General features: G+C 45.9%; 1 protein-coding gene and 1 long non-coding RNA gene across 6 annotated transcripts in view; one reads left to right on the top strand and one right to left on the bottom strand.

The window, feature by feature from the left end:
* The window catches only part of PRKCE (protein kinase C epsilon), a 498,956-nt gene that overhangs the window by 266,981 nt on the left and 212,575 nt on the right, over positions 1-19,400 (bottom strand). The gene's annotated exons all lie outside the window — the stretch shown is intronic.
* Positions 402-14,361, top strand: LOC122216009. The gene is made up of 3 exons (XR_006200652.1): positions 402-874; positions 1,541-1,642; positions 13,635-14,361. It is a non-coding gene; the product is annotated as an uncharacterized LOC122216009 (long non-coding RNA).

The raw sequence follows: 19,400 nt of genomic DNA, 5'->3' as shown, positions 1-19,400 counted from the left end.
GTTTTTATGCCCCACTCCTGTGTCTCCCACAGCAGTACCTCTTTCCAACAATAACAACAGTTGTGGCGATAATGACAGAAACAACCAGCTTCCTTTATTGCTTTATGGTTTACATAGGGCCTTCAACTGCATTAGCTTATTTGACTTACGGTATAACCTGACAGGAAAACCAAAGGGAAACTGGATTTACCAAAGGTATGTGAGGAATATATGGTAGAACCAAGTTTCTAGATTCCAAACACTCACTCCTCTTTCTTGTTAGTGGCTTCCTATTCCTTAAATACTACCCAAGCACATACTAATCTCAAGACCAAAACTCTCATTCTTTAGGAATGTCTTCAATAACCCACTGAGAGGAAAGATGGCTCCCAGTGAAGAGATCCTAACCATACTAATGACTGAGAATGATCTCACATGTTCATGGTTGTTTTAAAATCTGTCCACAAATTCATACTCCTCTCTTCAAAAGGGGGAGCTTACTACCCTCCCTTTGAGTGTGGGCTGGATGGACTCAGTTACTTGCCTTTAATGAATAAAGCAAAATGATGTGTGATTTCAGACACTAAGTCATAAAAGCCCCTGTGGCTTCCTCCTTGCTCTCTCTCGGCTCACTCTCGGTGGGGGAAGCCAGCAGCCATATTGTGACAACACTCATACAGCTCCACGGACACGGTCACATGGCAAAAAACTGAGGTATCCTGCCAACAGCCATGAAAGAGTGTTTGGGAAGTGGATCCAACAGCCCCACTCAAGCAAAAGGACCAAAAGGAGGAGCCTTGATTCACCGGACCCATGGACACACGGCCTTGAACAGCATTTACCAGGCAGCGTTCTGTGGAAAATCAGTGTCCTACAAGAGGTCTAAAGGTAGGAGGTAAGAGTCTGGGGGATGCTAACATTACGTGGATGGATGGATGCATGGATGGATGAAAACAATAGTAATGCCTATATTAGTTAATGGAACTAAAGAACTTGCTAGATTATTTGAGTGTATGTTTAATATAATTTCAGCTATTTCGAAGGACATAATATTACATTTAATGGTACTACCAATCCAGTTAATGGTCATTTTTCTCTCATATACCCCTGCAGCACATGAAGCTCTGGGCCACAGTGGGTCACTGCTGGTCACTTACAAACACATATATATTTATCTCAGGATTATTTACCAGCTGTGTATATTTTCTCCATAATCCATTCAAATAAAAATGTGTGTCTTCTACTCCTTTGATAAGGGTGTATCAACTCAAAATTGCCTCTTATACAGAAAATACACACATTGTGCTGTTTGCCAGTTTAAAAAAGCCAATGTCTTGATTCAAAGGTATAAATTCGATATATATCCAAAGCCAGGGAAGGGGAATACAGAAAAGAAGCTGAAGGGGGAAAAAAAAAAAAAAAGCATTCAGGTGGTCGTTCACACTATCCTTGAAGCAGGATAAAAAGGTGAGACTCCCAGGAGACGGGATGGAGCAGAAAGGTGCTTGAGCCCCTTGTCAGCTATGGAAAGCCCGTGACTTTCAAATTTCTTCCCTTGCAGCCTGTGTAGACCACCTGTAGGCAGGATGGGGAGGACTACGACCACTTAACCCACCGGCAAGAGCTACATGCATCAGAAAGAGGCTACCATGACTCAGACGAGGTAACGGCGCTGGGCACGGGGCAGGGGCAACACCCAGGTAACAAACACACCTTTGTGGCCGACTGCCCCAGCTCAGGCATGTCTAGGACAGCCATCCTAAAGTGCTGGGACTCTGTCAAGTGCCTTTGACACCTGAGGCCTTCCTCGTGGACACATATTCACGCAGAGAGCCTCAGCCATGGCCCAAACACCAGCTCCTCTGGAACCCTTGCCCATGCCCTCACCTTTCCATATTAGTGGCTCCATCCTCCGGGCCCCACAGTGCTTCTGTACCCCCGTAGCTCATCTTGCCAAGACAACCCCTAGTTCCCTGACCCACTGGGATGGGAAGCATGCCCTCCTCCGCTTGGGTTTCCCAGCCCTTAACAGAGCAGAAGGGCTCCGTAAAATCTGACTCAGCTGAGATGGAAAAGCTTACATCATCCACCCTGCATGCCTTGAGAGTGACTTCTACCAAATGATGAATAAAACATGATCACTTTGCATAAATTCAGAGAAGCATTTTTCCCCTAACCAAACTGAGGAAGTAAAGAATGAATTAGGCTTTCCTCGTGTCCTACAGTTACTCTTCTTAAAATCACCACATGGCTGTCTTTCTTGGTCCCGGGCACCATTTACCCACACAGTCTGAGGTCAATCAAATGCCATCAGAGCACCCGGAGACAGCCAGGCCTACTCTCACTGCAGAGTAGGAGCTTTAGGAGAAAGTCCACCGTTTCCATGGAAACTCCCCAAAGCGCTTGTCCCCAGCACGGGGCTCACCGCCGCTGGGGAGCTACCGTCGCGGCTGTCTGCGTTCTGGAGGAACACACCAACACCCTGTCGTGTGACCGCGAGTGAAGATGAACCAGAACAGAAATCACCTTGTGAAAACACACCCAATCCACACCCTTTATGCTGCAGAAATTTTATTTCTTGGCAGACCTTCTCCTCAGCATGCGGCCAAACCCTTACAACTTAATGCCGTCGACACGCACCTCTGTCCGTCTAAGTTCTTGAGTTTACCCAGACCCAGACAGGAGCACGGATAATGGGATTGGGCCCACTTTGAAAATGGTCAGGATTTTTCCCCTTCAGGGGAAAGTGGTCACATCATCTTACTGTGTGCCAGGCGATGGGGAGAGTGTCTCACATACACGGCTGAGTCTGTATTCGCATCAACTCTGAGTACTGGCATTACCCCCACCCCGGGCTTAAGGAAAGCAGCTGGCACCCTGAGGAAGGTGAGAAAGCCACCCCCCCCCATCACCCGGCCAGGCTGCCTCACCTCAGAGGATTCCTCCACGTTACTACATGGCACTAACTCTCACGCATTCCAGCTATACTTCCTCTTAGGCTTATCCTATTAATTTTTATCGTTCCCTCTACTGAATGCTTAACTTCCTCTCTCTGAAGAGGCCTCTACCTGGCATTAACCAGATATTCATTGCTCAGCAAAGTAATTAGTTACCTTAATCTTCCTTTATCATCAAACCTACGTCCTTAATCCCTCGGCATAAGTTCCAGGCTCCCCCCAGCGGTTCTAGATCTGAATGCTGGCAGGCTGAAGTCTGAGCCCTAAAAGAAACCTTCAAAACCGGATACCATTAAACTCTCATCACCAAACAGCAGGTATCGACAGAACAACTATTATGCACAGATCCTGTGTGGTAACATGCATGGGCTGCAGAGGAGGGGAGGGGTGTTCATTTGGACAGCGTGTGAATGCCCACTCTAGGTTACCTCTTTAAAGACATACATTTGTATTCTTTTTACAAATGAACAGACTGAAGTTAAAGACTTCTTCACCTGGAAGCAGAGAGGCAGGATTATGGCCCTAGAGCCTGGGCCCTCCCCCGACCCTCATGCTGTTTGGCACAGTGCTAAAGTACCCTAGGGCATACACAGAACAAGCCAGTTCTAGGCTTCGAGCTTCAGCCTGGCTGTTGAGCAGAAAGTGGACCCACAATTCAAGTGAGTGTTTGCAGAGGGATGAATGGCTGTCTGAACAGAAGGGGCCCCTGAGGCAGGAGGAGATGGGCTTCTGGGGAGGCCCTGGGCAGAAAAGACGTGAGCCAGCTGTGATGAGGGAGACAGAGGCTGCTCTTGAAGGACAACGTCACCTCAGAGCCCACAGCACATTGACCCCACAGGATGGCGGGGTCATTCTCATGGGCCTGTCCTTCCATCACCCACTCGCCACAAGCCTCAGGAGGCACAGGTCACTTCTCTCCTTCCACCACTCCCTTGGTGCCCCAACTCTTCCTTCTCATTCCTCCCTACTTGAACTTTGCTGTGGGCGTGGCCCTCAGGGTTCCATGAGGGATGTAAATTATCAGCCCAAACTGGGGGCCCCCTTTCAACACTTTTCTGGACAGATGAACGAGACTCATGGGAAAGTGGGCAGGAGGCCCCAGGCTGAGTCACGGTGATTTCCTGAATGCCTGGCTACACTGCCTGTGAGAAGTCACCTGTCATCAGCAAGCCAGGCCAGCGGGGTGAGAGGGTGCATTAGCAACTCCTATGCATTTCTGAGCTCTCGGAACCCTCCTGCTGCAAAGACCACAATGATCTATCTCAAAGTCCCCCGCTGGTGCAAGCTACGAGGACAATCCTTCTGCCATCAGCGTATGCTGGTAAATCCACGCGCCATTCAGCAGCCAATGTTGCTCAAGCACACGCCACTCTTGCCTCTGTCTAAACGAAAACATGCTGAAGTCTCCAGAAAGCCTTGCTGCTGGACTCTCAGCCACCTTCGGAGCATCTTTTTGAACCAGGTGGGCACTCAGAGCACACAACCCAAGTGTACTCCACAAACAGAGCAGATACGCAACCACCCCATCCTCCCAAACTCACCTTCCACGCCAGCTTGCCTGACCTCCTGCTTTTCCACCTCTGCATTTTACATTTGACCTTCCCTGTTTCTAACATCCCCCACCCCCTTCACTACTTCTTTGAAAAAACAAAGCTTCAAATGTCTGGGGAGCTCCCACGTGCTCTGCACAGTGCTGGCACATAAGAGAAAGACGAGGACCAGCAGCATGCCATCCAATGAGCTCATCGGTCCACACGGACAGACGTGGGCCATGAAGGGGCCCAGTAAATGCCCACACGTGCCACAGGGCTGAACGCAGGCAGTCCCCTCTCTCTGGGGAGGTGCACAGAACCTGAGTGGAACAGAGACTTTGCTGTGCAGGCAGCAGCAGCAGTGAAGGCCTTCTGGACAACAGAACTATCAGCGAACAAAGCACGAAGCCAGCAAGGCACAGGGTATATCTGAGGACCTGCTTAGTCAGAGAGAAGAGTTTCCAGAATGACAGACAAGGCTGCAAATGGAGACCAGACGTCGACTGTGAAAGGCAGGGCCAATGGAAGGAGTCAGTCTTTATCCTCCAGGCAACAGGAAGATAGCAAAGAATTTTCGAGCCATAGTGCTGTTTCGTGGGGATGGGTGTGACAGCGGCACTGAGTAGGAGGCCTGCAGGTGGGAGCCACCAGAAGGAACCTGCTCAGATGCTCTGAGACACCTGCCGGTGAGGGGCACCTGGGCTCTCACCGTTGCCATGGGAACAGAAAAACAGGATCGACGCATGCAAATGGCTTTTTTAAGGAAAACGATGTTGTGACGGTGCTGAGAGCAGTAGAGAGAGAACAGTCAACGAGGACAGTGATGTTCAGAGTGGACACTTCTGTTTTGGGGGACTTGGACTTTAAACCCTTTTCTGTCTCGGAAAAACCCTCCCCACCCCCCCCCCACCCCCTAGTCACATGCTTCTTGATGGAAGGCAGAGCCCATATCTTCTAGAAAAGTTGAAGGAGACAGACTGTCCTCTCCCCCTCCCCTTGGCAGCCATTGTTCAGAGGTATGACCTCCCCCAGATGGTCCCACCTGGACTTCGAAACTCAAGGGGTGACAAGGACATAGGGACAGTTTAGGATTCAGTCCCAGAGGAGGCATCCAGCAGCAATCAGGGCTGGATCCAGGGCCGTGATCAAGCCAGAGAGCTTCTGTGGTTCAACTTGGGCCGGGCTTCCTGTGGTCTGGCAGAGCATGGCTCTCCAGCCATGTTGCAGCCTAGAGATTCCTCAGTTACTCAACGGGCCCTTAACAGATGCCTTTAGTCAGAATCATACTGATAAAAATATCAAATCCAATCCATGCTCTGGGCCCCTCCTCAAAGCCTTTGTCCCCAAACACCCAGATGGCACAGCCTCTTGTCCTGCTGAACCCTTCTAGCTCCTCTGAACACAGACGCTCACCAGGTAACCCCTTTGTGCTCACTTCTATTAGCCAGTGTTCTACTGACTAGACTGCAGGTGCAGCCAGGACAGAGCCCACATCTTTTTTTTTTGAGGGTGGGGAGGGGCAGAGGGAGGCAGAATCTTAAGCAGGCTCCACGTTCAGGGCAGAGGCCGACATGCAGCTCGGTCCTCCGACCCCGGGATCATGACCTGAGCCGAAATTAAGAGTCCCACTGAGCCACCCAGGCGCCCCCCACGTCCTCTCTTAAACTTACTTCTGTGGTCTTGCTCCACTCCACCCAGCAAAACCTGGCCCACTCCCACACTAGCACAGCACTGTGGGTAGGAAAGGCACTCTGGATACACCTACAGAGGGATATGAAGTTCATTTATTCACTCTGGGCAAAATCTGAAAAGCCTCTCACAGGAGTTAAAAGTCCTCAATGCTGCAATGTTTGGAAAATTTTGTAAAAATATTGAGAGATAAGGTAGAGAAATAAGAGGGCTGCTAGAGTAACATGAAAATATATTTAATGATAATTTTTGCCTCAAAATAATCCAGGGGAACAAAGAAATGGGTATAAGTATAGATTCAACGAGACTGGCCGTACATGAACGGATAGCTCGAGTTAGGAATAGGCACATGGGGATTTATTTTCCTATTCTCTTTAGTTTTGATGTTGAAATTTTCTATAATAAAAACCTTAAAAAGGTTCAAGATATCAAAATTAAATGGCTATCCATGAGAGTCTAAGCATGAACAGAGAGGGGATTGAAATCTCCCGTGACCAGGTAATAATTGCTCAGGACGGATAGTGAGCAGTGAGCTCCATGTTTTTAGGAAAAGCTTGGATTTAGTAATAATGCAAAAACTTCCATTTATTAAAGAGCTTCCAGGGGTAGAGGTGGGGGAGAGTGCTTCAGTAATGGAATCAGCATGGAGGGATTTCAGCCCAAAGAGCACACAAGGGGGAAGCGGTGGTGATAATACCCACTGTGCAGTGCCTACAGTTCCCTGCCCCATTCTGGTCACCTCAGGGTGACCTGGAGGAGAATGACTGATACCCGTGATTTACCTTTGTAGACATAAGAAACTGCCATCCATCCCATAATGTCAGGTGCAGTGAATCAGAACACGTAAAGATATAAGGAGTCAGAAACATGCTCTTGACTGCAGAGACGTAACTTCCACCTTTCACCAAACTGATTGAATCTTATAAATCCTATGTCCCCGTTCCTGGGAAAGCTGCATATAAATCTACTTAGGGCACGGCAGACTGACTTCTTATGGAAACCCACCTAGTGCTCAGAAAGAGAGGTGTACAGTCAGATTTTTCAAAAACCCAGTGCATTATTTCAGTGCTTCGACTGAAACTTCAAAAAGGGCCAGCTTGAGAATGACACGCCTTTGCCACAGATGACCTCTGTGTCAGATGGCAGAAAATTAAAATCAGTGGAAGATGAATTGTAAGATAGAAGTCCATCTCTGGAAGGGTCTCCTCTTACCCTCTTCTGCATCACCATAGTTTTAGAAGGTGCTTACCGACTACATTTACTGCTGGTCCGACCCTCATTTCCATCTCTGGCGTTTTGCCATCATCCTGGCTGCAAATTCCTCTAAGCAGGGGTCTGCCTTCCCCTGCCCTCAGCTGCAGCTGTCACTCACAGAGGTCCCCTACACTCACCCACCTCCCCCTCTTCTACCCAGGACACTCACTGGAGACTCTGAGCTCCCTCTCCTGCTGACCTTATATTCCTTGAGCTACATGCAATTCCCTCCCTGCACCACCACCTGCTTCTGTAACAGATCAACACACAAGATGTGGCCTATCACTGATTAACACTTTATTATTGTTGTAACTTCTCCTAGCGATTACAAGGCTACTTCCTTAGAGGCCCCTAAACGTGCCATCTGGGTGCCTAAGGGAATCTCCTCTGTCCACACAGGCTCATTTCACCTAGGTGGGTGAATGTCCCCTCCTTTCCGGTTCTCCTTGAAGGGAAGAGGGCCATCCTCCCTTTAGGATATCCTATCATTTCGATGGTAAATGTTCCTGATCGAGGCTACAGAGAAGGTTCAGTTCCTTGGAAATAAAATAAACCCCTCCTCCAAGGTACTCCCTTGCTTCCTCTTTGAATTAGCGGGAATGTGTGTTTCTCACATATGTTGGGGAACACTACTTCTACATCTCTTAAAAGCAGGGCTTTCCCTGTGACCAAGTTGGGAGAAGCTTGCATTCTGTATTCTCACTGAAGAGAGATTCACACACATATTAGTAAAGACTACAATTAGGACTGTAATGTATCATTTCCCCTAATAGCATCCAGTGAGATTAGAATTCTCTAGAACTCTCCCTTGGGATATTGCAGCTACAGCTTAATAGTCCCAAAGAAGCTAAGCAGAAGCCAGAGGGCAAACCTGTGGCCTTTCCTGCTTTTAACTCCTTGCTGTCTGTTATCTGGAGTCATGAACACACAACCCCCAGAAAGATTCATGATGATTCCCTGCCCTGGCTATAACCTCATTTCTGTCCACATCAGCTGACTCTGAAAATCAAGGCCCATTTCTACTGACCATCAAGCACGGAGGATACAAAGGATTGGTTTTCAGCACACATGCTACCCTCCTCCCAGCATGCCCACCTGTCCTGAAGGGGATGGAAAGCCAGAACTACATCTCCCAGATATCTCATGGCTAAGGTTCCAGCTGTGAGTTCAACGTGGCCATTCAGATGTACTGTTAGGAAATTTGGAAAGCAAGAGTGAGGCAAAGGCCATAGTTCTCTGTCGCCGCTCCTTCCACAGCAAGAAAAGTCCAAGAGGCACTAGGTTCTTCTATGATGGTTTTAGCCAAGGTTCCAGCATGCAGGTGCCAGCTTCATGGGTGTCAGGAGGCAGGACTAAAACACCCATGTGCTGGTGCAGATCACAGCAGTGTGGTCTGGTTTTGATGGAGGCAGCCTCTCAAGCATCGAAGTGCCAGTGTGGTCCTGGGGAGGTTGCTCCATCACTGTGGAAGAGGCAGCAGCTTCCTTGGTGGTCCAGCTCTTTAGCATGGCTTTGGGACACTCAGTCCTGAAACCTCCACCTGGAGAACTGTGTCATCAGAACTCTTAATAATTCAAGCCATTCAATTCCCTGCAATAAATCCCTTCCTCCTGGAGTTTGCTATGGTGGATTCTGCTTCCTGAAATTGAACCTTGATCCATACTCCAGCTCCGTCTGTGTTCTTGCAAGGATGACCCAACCTCTCAGTCGCACTGTGATGGCTGTGGGATTCTAAATAGTCATGGTCTATGTTCCATCCAGGAAGGAAGCCTCCTATATGGCTGACTGTGGGGAAAAATGCTGAAAACCTGAAAAGCTGGCCTTCTGCAACCAAGTATGCGTCCTGGGTCAGTTCAATATAGATGTCTGCCTCCCAAGCAAGTAATGATGCCAAAACTCCTGGAGTGGCAACTATATGTTGGATGCCACCAGAGGTGGAAACCACGTAAAGCCCAGGCAGCGGAGTTTACCGGAAGGAGCAATATACCTGGGTTCTAACTGCAACCTATGCCATTTAAACTTTGTGAGTTGCAGACCCCCCTGTTCTGCCCCGTGGGGACAGTGACATCATCCACCTCAAGGGGAGACAGGAAGGAAGAGTAACCTGAAAGATCTTTGGGCAGTAGGCAGTAGGCGAGGCGGGGGGTGTGGAAGGGAAGGGGGAAGGGTGGTGATGGGAGACAGGGGCGAGTATTATTATTTTTGAAGGATGGCATTTATTACTACTAATTATTATTAGGATCCAGAAATCATAACCAAGAAAAGCATATTTTCCATACTTTGAAATATACTGGCTAAATCTTTAATACTCATAACTTTTCAGCACATTGGCATTTAGAGACAAAATTTTATGAACCTCATAAAAAAAAATCAGAGCACTAAAGTGCAATGCTTCCTTTAGATTACAGCCAAGCATTGGAAAGGTTTTTTTTTTTCAAAAATCATCTAATTTCAATGGTACTATTAAGACCCATCACAGGGTTACTATTTTCAGGTCAGTTATCCTTTTGTGCTGTCCCACAAGTTGGCTGGAATATTTCCTGTACCTCTGTGGCTCTGGTTTTTTGTTGTTGCTATTGTTGTTTTTGTTTTTAAGCAAGAATCATTCCTGTTTCTTCAGTTTTTGACACAACAGGAAATCAATATGGCAGGTTTCTCTCACCACTAGCCTTAAAATGCCATGACCCCTTGAAGCAAATCCTCTTGACACAATCTCAAAGTGCTGCTCTAAGATAACAGAGAGCCACAAGGCAAGGGGTTCTCGGGAAGAAATAGACTAACAGGCAGGAAAGCAGGCAGTGGCCAGACCAAGGGGAAGGAGCTCCGTGCTGTCAGTGTGTAGCAGAGCAGTGGGTTAGGAATTGGGACAAGTGACAGAAGGGGACCGAGAGTCATGTAGCCAGAGCTCCCTGGGCTGAGGACAGTTCTGCAATCAACTCACCATGCATTCCAGGACCCAGAACAGAAGTCAGCCACAGTGTGGAGCCCAGAGCCCATGGGCTACGGCAGGTAAGGGTTATACCTGCCAGCAAGAGCTGGGTCCATCAAAAGAGGCCAAGGAAGGCCCCTGGGGAGGTCCCTGATCAGGGAGTCCTGTGGAAAGGATCCAGACCCTAAAGAGGGGGTGGGCCCAACACTCTCTCCACACCCGATTCTTGCGCTTATGTTACCAAAAGTCTTCAGTAAGACAAAACAAAACACATAACTCAACAGGATTCCTTTAAGGTTCCTTAGTGCATTTAACAGAGGATTTAGCTTTTTAAATGGTCTTACACATAACATTTTGGGAAAATAACAAAAATCAAACAAAAAACCATAAATCTACAGATTTTTTTAAACCATAAAACATTTCACACTGCAAAATGAAATCCTAGGAGGTGCTCTAACCCTAAAATATTCACTTTAGGATGTTTGAAGTGTTTGCTCTAACCATGGAACTAAACCCCATTTGTTGTCAACGACAGGCAAAGAAATCAGACTAGGGGATGATTGTGCAGTGCTGAAAGAGCAAGCAGGTCCGATGCAATCAAAGGGATACATGAATCCATGTAGATTAACTGCTTTTTAAAATGAAGTTGACTAGATTTGCTTTGTGTATAGGGAGACATGTTTTAAAATACATGCAGCCACTTTCTACAATCCAATTAATGGCAACAGCTTTATCCAAGGACACTAAAGAGTTAGTTGCAATATAAATGTCCCAAGCAGAAGGGTTCTGCAAACAGGGCTGCCTAAAGACAGCTTTGCTGTATTCTCTCAGATCCAAAAAAAAAAAAAAAGGGGGGGGGGAGGGTGGGGGTGGGGAGCTTTGTTAGGTCCTTCCCTCTAGACACACACATCATTTTATTTGGAAGTCACATGGTGTGATTAAATTTAACTGGGTGGAGCAGTGGAAAACCACAGTATTAACAACACAATTCTTTTTGAGGAGAGATTCTTTCTGCCAAGTGCAAAGGAGATAATTCCGAAAGTGGTGAGCTGCTAAGAACTACTTTCTGCATTTTTTAAAATCTAGAGGTACCAAGATAGAAGATCTCTGCTCATTATGGCACTGCTTCTAATAACTGAATCCAGGGAGGGACCTGGGTTTTCATCATTTGGGCTCATGGTGGGAAAAAAAAAAATCATAGCCCATATAGGAGAGATTAGCCGCTTACATAACTTATGTAAGTTAGTATCTGTGCGTGTCCATGTGCCCAGTTTCTGGAAGGTTACAGAAGAAGTAAACAGAAGTCATCTCTGGAGAATAGAACAGATTGGGGGAGGAGTGTCTTTCCCTGTCCAGTTTACACCCTTCTGTCCTAGCTGAATTTTTATGCTAAGTATTACTTTTATAATTAGAAAAACTAGCCACGAACACATGCTTAAAAATCACTTTAAGAGCCCACAGGCCAGGAATCCTAGAAAGCTCAGTGTGAGCCCTGCTCAGTCACCAGGAAGCTATAAAGGTAGAAAGGCTCTACAGCTGTAACACTCTGCACAGTTTCCAGGGCATACACTGTCTCCCTTTATTCCTGTAACACTGTCACTGGCATCAAGACAAGACACTCCAGAGACCGTGACTGCTATTTAACCCATAAAGAAATGGAGGTGCTGAAGACTAAGTGTCCTTCCTGGGGCCACAGGAGCTACAGTCAGGGAAGCTGCACTTGAACCCAGGCCGCCTTCATCACCGCCATCCTGTCTTTATTCTGGAAACCTTACACAGGTCACTTCTGGGTCTTGGTCTACCCGTCAATAAAATGGAGACATTATCATAGGCATCCTTGCAACAAATGAGTAAACAGTATCTTATTTTACTAAAGACACAACTGAACTCAGGTCAAGTAACTTGCCCAGTGACAGACAGCACTTGAACCCAGAAACCCTCTCACTCCATTTCCTGGCTGCTATTCCAGCCACCTCTCCCGATTGTCCCTTCCACCTACAACAGGGCTGGTTTCAGGCCCCCAGATGTTCACAAACAGTCTTGACTTGCAAAAGCAGGTGTCCTAGAACGTGCATGGCAGGGACAAGGGCCGATAAACCGTACACAGAGCCACCCACTCTCAAGGCATTTGCCTAAAATCTGCTCCATGCCCCAGAAGGCCTCGAGCAAGCTCACGGATTCCAAGTTGCTCTGCGGGAAGGGAGAAAATAAACTTCGGCTCTGCAGAACACTGACAATTAGGGAAGCAACTTCCAAGGAAAGATTCCCAGGACCTTTCCCCAAAGCCAGAGCTGCACATCTCTCCAGGAGATGCTGGGGAGAATGATGGTCTCCCACCCACTCCCATGCCTGAGCTATGCCCCGACCTCCAGTGCCCACTACGGTTGTGCAGAAACGGACATGCCAGCCCAGCCCGCCCTTCCCCAAGGTGTGACAGGGAGAGAGGCCAAGTCCCTCCTAAGGTACGGAGTAGAAACGATCCGTGCAGGGAGGGAGACGGCATTACAGTCATACGGGCTCACTTTCAGCGCACGCCATGAGAACAGCTATCAATGCATGAAAAATACAGTATAAATTTAACTCCTCCTGCCCAGGAAAAGCAAAACCCCATCCAGAAGAGCCAGGAGGAGGAGTCCATCAGAATGGCCAAGGCAGAGGGAAGTAACTCCATCTGTAACCCTAACACACAGGGAGCTCACCCCAGGAACCTTCCACACACGTGGCCTGGCTCCCTTGGGGCATCAGCCACTGGTCACCGCTCAGGAGCCTGTAATAGGCCTGGGGCCCTCACCCACACCCTGGGGCCAGCCGGGGGTCGTCCCTGCAGGGCCCTCAGAGTCCTGTTCCAAGTGCCCCGCAATTGCTCTGCAGCTCCAATCAACGCAAACTCAACATTCAGTTAATCTCTACAAAATCAAAATCCCTACTTGGCTCTGTTCATGAGCCATCTTTTAGGGAAGCCCCCACGTGGCCGGCTGAAATGCAGCGAACACGCACAATGACCACACAGTGCCTGGCTGCAGCAGTGAGGGGGAATACCTAAGACTAGGGCTGAGACATTCATTTGTATATGTGAGTTGTTTTGTTTTGTTTTGTTTTTCCCCCCACTAAGATTTAAAGCACAGATAGCCAAATAGTTTAGCGGTGACTGGTCATCGCCACACACTGCTGTGGAGTGCGGTTTCTGTCCAGCTCTGGATGAGCCAATGGCAAACCTTTAGATTTCCGAGTGGGGGCCAGCTTTATTAACAACATCCAAGTCCTTCTGAATGGAGCCTGCTTTCCTCCACACAGGTTCGCCCTGCCAGGGGCGATGACAGAAGCCGGAGCTACCCTGGAACCGGCGAATTCAGAGGCGCCACGTGAAGACCTAAGAAGAAAAGTGCAGTGCAGGCCCCAAAGGGGCAGGTGGAATCTTGAACTCTCACTCACCAGACAGACACCTTCCATTCATTTTCCTCCTCGTCCTTCTCGTCCATTTGTGGACAGATCCCCAGGGTCAGAGAGTCGCTGAGTATTAGGCCAGTTTGGGGGGAATGCAGGAAAAGAAAAATGCCCACCAAATATCAAGGTGAGGACAGGCATGCGGGGAAAGGCGATCGATGCCTTTTTATCCCTCAAAGAGAATTTTCCAAACATCGTTTTCCCCCAGTCACTGAACACAAATCCCCAAGACATCTTTGTATTCTTCGATCCCAGCTGTCATAGGAGGACCCAGCACCACAGAGTAACCCGCCCAACGAAGAAACCCTCAGAGTCCCACAGGCTCAGACTGCTGTGTGACTGACACCGGCAGGGCAAGGGTGTCGCATTAACTCCCACGTGTCCCTTCCCAGCTTCCACATGGTCGTGTGCAATGGGACAGCCCCACCCTGAAAGCTGGAGCCTGCTCTCCACAGAGGAGTAACTGCATCCCCATGAAATACAAAGGAAGTAGGCGAGACAAGTCACCAAAGAGGAGAACCCGCTGTAACAGAGCCATTTACTCTTTAAACGTTAAAAAACATTTACTTATGTTTGGGTTTTGGTTTTTTCTTTCCACAAAAAAAAAAAAAAAAAAAAAAAAAAAAAAAAAAAAGCCTTTTCCCTTAGCCAGCCAGACCTGACACATTAGGTTCTTTTGGAAATAACTCAAAAATCCAATGGAAGGCAGGAAAATGCCCCTGCGGAGGCTATGGCATAATGACGCACAGAGCTCCAGAGGTCTTCCAGCTACCACTGAGCTTTTTAGTCTCTGGTTAACATGCACAGTGGCACACAGCCCTGGGTAGCCTCAGAAAAGCCACTTAGAATTCAACCTTGTTCCCTGCAACACTAGAGTGGGAGATCAAGAAGATGGACATCAGAGCCAGAAGGAAGGGCTCTGTTCAAATCATGACACTGCCTCTTACTGTGTGACCTAGTTACTTCACCACACCGGGCCTCAGTTTCCTCAACTACAGAAATGGGGATGATAAGAGCATCTACCCCACAATATTGAAATGATTAGATGAACTTATAAAACATATTTAATATACTTCTTGAGATATAGCCAGCACGATGTAAGCGTTGGCTATTTAAAAAAAATTTTTTTTGATGTTTATTTACTTTTGAGAGAGAGAGAGAGAGAGAGAGAGAGACAGAGCATGAGTGGGGCAAGGGCAGAGACAGAACAGGAGACATAGAATCCAAAACAGGCTGCAGGCTCTGAGCTGTCAGCACAGAGCCCGATGTGGGGTTCAAACTCACAAACCAGGAGATCGTGTGAAGTCAGACACTCAACCGACTGAGGCACCCAGGTGCCCTAAGCACTGGCCATTATTAATTAGAATTGCTTAATGCACTGAGGACCTACTGAAGACTGTGAATCCAAGAGCTTTTACATTGCAATAATAACTATATTCATAAATTTCTGACTTGGGTACTTGAGGGTTATTGGTGTTATGCATTATCAAAATATAGTAGTGAGGCCTGGAAATTCTGTCGATTTGAAATGTGTACACCTAGATATTTTTATTTATTTTTTTTTAATTTTTTTTTTTTTTTAACATTTATTTTTGAGACAGAGAGAGACAGAGCATGAACAGGGGAGGAGCAGAGAGAGAGGGAGACACAGAATCTGAAACAGGCTCCAGGCTCTGAGCTGTCAACACAGAGCCCGACGCGGGGCTCGAACTCACAGACCGTGAGATCATGACCTGAGCTGAAGTCGGACGCCCAACCGATCAAGCCACCCAGGCGCCCCAACCTAGATATTTTTAAAGGTGTGCACCTAGACTGCCAGATGTGCCCACCCTTTGTTTTTCAGGATGTACGGGGCAAAATTCAAACACGGCGTGTCCTATATATGGATTGCCTTAATTCTGTGGTCCGGCCTCTTCTGGAAGACACTGCATAGAGCAGGAGAAGGTGGGCACATTCAGGTGCCAGCTGCAGTCCCCGAAATCTTTAAAGAGCTGTTCTGAGCCCTTAGGATCTAGCTCTCACTTACTGATCCATGAGAATGTGACAAATTGTGCTTCCTGATAGAACTGTATTCAAACCACCATAGTCCTTTGCATCTAGCCAGAACCTACAGACCCAACAAAGACTCTGCTGCGTTCCTTTTCCGAGAGACCAGATATTTACTGCACACCTGCTATGAATGAGCTGCCGTGCTAGACGCTGATATACGTACACTCTCTGCCCTCACGTAGCCATCCAGGCCGATTTCTTTAATCATAAAAATACACATAAAATTATAAATTGAGATAAACGTATGAAGATAAAAACAGGGCTATGAAAGTGTATACTGAGGAGACATAATGGACACTGGCCTTAGCCAATTCTCTGCTGAAGAAGTGACATTCAAAGTGAGACCTCCAGTTTCTGGTAATGGTAGATTAGGTAATGGTAGTTGAGCCAACTGTATCACCAAAAATAATGACCAGATTAAAAAAAAGTCAGATAAAATTATTCTTTAAACCATCGAAAAGTATAGGGATGCCTGGGTGGCTCAGTTGGTTAAGCATTCAATCTTGATTTTGGCTCAGGTCATGATCTCGTGGTCCATGAGATCAAGCCTGTGTCGTCAGGCACTGCGCTAACAGTGTGGAGCCTGCTTGGGATTCTCTCTCTCTCTCTCTCTCTCTCTCTTTCTCTCTGCTCCTACCCTGCTTGTGTGAGCAAGCTCTCTCCCTCTTTCAAAATAAACAAACATTTGAAGCAAAAAATAAATAAAGCATCAAAGTATAGACAAGATAGTGGTGAAGAACAAGGGAAATTGCAGAGAAATAGGAACACAAGGAGCCACTTTGCCCTGAGGGTATTTGCCAATTCTGAAAAATTTCTATTGTTTACGAGACACTCAATCTATGGTATTTTGTTACTGCAGCCCAAACAGACTAAGACAGAAATAGCAGCCTGGATGAGATAAGACAGAGACCCAAGCCCTAAACTTGGCTTAAGTTAGCTCTGGATACCAGGCATTAAGCAGGAACAAATACTAGAGGAAGGCACCTTCGTAACAGGTCCCAAATACAAATCAACACAACAACCAAAGATAACCAAGTCCACAAGGAAAGAAGCACCATGAGTAAGAACTAGTTGAAAAAAAACCCATAAGAACAGAACTACAAAACCTTCAAGTATTGGAACAGTCAGACCATAAACTATGCTTACAGCGTGGGAAGATTTTAAAAAGATTACTTGGAAAATATGTACCAGGAATAGGAAAACTAGTGACCTGAAATATTTTAAGAAGAACCGAATAGAAATCTAGAAATTAATATAGTACCAACAATTTAAAACTCAAGATTTTAATACCAAATTAGATACAGTTGGAGAGAGATTTGAAAAATCAGACTAAATTATCCAGAGTATACCATTTAAAGACAAAAAAGATGGAAAATACAGAAGAGAGGATAGAGGATGTAAAGAAAAAATGAAGTGTTCTGTAATCAAGACCTCAGAAAGAGAAAAGGGGATGGGGTAGAGGTAATACGTGAAGAGATAAAGGCTGATCATTTTCCAGAATTAATTTTTAATGTTTTATTAATTTTTTTTAATGTAACTTATTGTCAAATTGGCTAACATACAGTGTGTAAAGTGTGCTCTCGGATTTTGGAGTAGATTCCCATGGTTCATCACTTACATAAACACCCAGTGCTCATCCTAACAAGTGTCCTCTTCAATGCCCATCACCCATTTTCCCTCTCCCCCATCCCTCCCATCAACCCTCAGTTTGTTCTGTATTTAAGAGTCTTTTATTTATTTTTGAAAGACAGAGCACGAGCAGGGGAGGGGCAGAGAGAGAGGGAGACCCAGAATCCAAAGCAGGCTCTAGGCTCTGAGCTGTCAGCAGAGCCCAACACAGGGCTCAAACCGCGAGGTCATGACCTGAGCCAAAGTCAGATGCCCAACCAACTGAGCCACCCAGGTGCCCCTCCAGAACTTATGAAAGACATCAATATGTAAATGTAAAACCCATTCAGTTCTAAGAAGGAAAAATTAAAAGCTAAACTCTGACACAATACTATTAAAATATACACCCCCAAAGATAAGGAGAAAAATCTTAAAGGGATCCTGAAATGAAGCCAAGCATATTACCTTTAGTAGTGACAGAGTGATGGGTGTCCTCTCAGTAAGAACAATGTGAGATAGTGAAATGATCCCTTTAATGTGCTTGAAGAAAATAACTCCCTAACTAGAATTCTATACCAACAAAAACAACAAAATCATCCAAGGATGAAGGTCATCAGAAATATTTTTAAGTAAAACTAAGAGTGTTTGCCATCAGCATACTGAAATGTGAATTGTAAGGCAATTTATAAAGGATATACTTTAGGCAGAAGTATCCTAAATGGTAGGTTTGAAGTATATGAAAGAACAAAGGGCAAAGAAAGTGGTAAATATGTGGTACTATCAACAAAATATTGGCTACATAAAACAATTATAATATTTTATAGTTTCCTTTTTTTATCATGAACAGCATGTAAGATGAGCATGGGGAAAACAAACGTAATTATTCTAAGAGCCTTGTATTATTTGAAAAGAGAGTAAAAGTTTGATTAAACTTTAAAATTTGAAAAGTGGGCATAAATATATTTAAGTGGTAATTTCCAAGGTAATCACTAAGAGAAATAGACATTTTCGAAACTAATAAATGGCAAAAATAAAATGATTAAAAAAAAGAAGAAAGAAAGAAAGAAAGAAAGAAAGAAAGAAAGAAAGAAAAAGAAAAGAAAGAAAGAAAATCAAGAAAGGAGGGTAAAAGACCAGGGTACATGTAGGAACAATAAAATGTTAGGTTTAAATCCAAATATATCAGCAATTACATTAAATATAAGTAGATAGAGATATTCTAGTTAAAAGGCAAGGACTATCAGACTGGATTTTTAAAAATTCTGCAGTATGATATTCACAAGAGACAAGGTATAATATAAAGAATCAGAAGCTGTTGATCTGACCAAGAATAGTTTTCCAGGCAGAAAGAATAACATATGCAAAAGCCCAGGAGTAGGAAAGCTCAACTGATAGGAGGTCAATGTGGTAAGGTGTAGAGATTAAAAAGACACACAGCCTAAACTGAGCTGGAGGTGTAAGCTTAGCCACTCCACACAGGGGCAGGCCAGAAAAGAATCACCAAATTTATCCTAAATGGCTGAAAAGTATTGGATGAAGTACACAACACACAGTCTAGGGTCTCAAGCTGCAATGCAATAGACTTAAGCAGAAATGATAAAAAAAAGCTAGTGCTTCTAAGGGCACCTTGGTCCATTTGGGAAATGGTGTGGCTCGAGTATGAATTCTGAGGTGAGAATAAGCTGAAGGTGACCTGGGAAGAACTGCAGGGACCAGATGATGGAGGGCTTGTATTCTGATAAAGGAATGTAGATTTGCATGTTGCAGGTGATAGGGGACTGCCAAAGGATTTTAAGCTGTAGAGTAATTTGATGAAAAGTGCATTTAAAACCATTCAGGCATGACTGTGGAAGATGAAATAAGAGGGGGATTGGAAGTAGGGAGACCAATTAGACCACTCGTGGTTTCAGAGCCACTATCATTTTTTCATACTACCTCTCAGTGATATACAGAGAAATG

The sequence above is a fragment of the Panthera leo genome, chromosome A3, assembly GCF_018350215.1.
Source record: "Panthera leo isolate Ple1 chromosome A3, P.leo_Ple1_pat1.1, whole genome shotgun sequence".
Lineage (NCBI taxonomy): Eukaryota > Metazoa > Chordata > Mammalia > Carnivora > Felidae > Panthera > Panthera leo.
The sequence above is the reverse complement of the archived record's forward strand: the minus strand, read 5'-3'. Positions and strand labels throughout refer to the sequence as shown.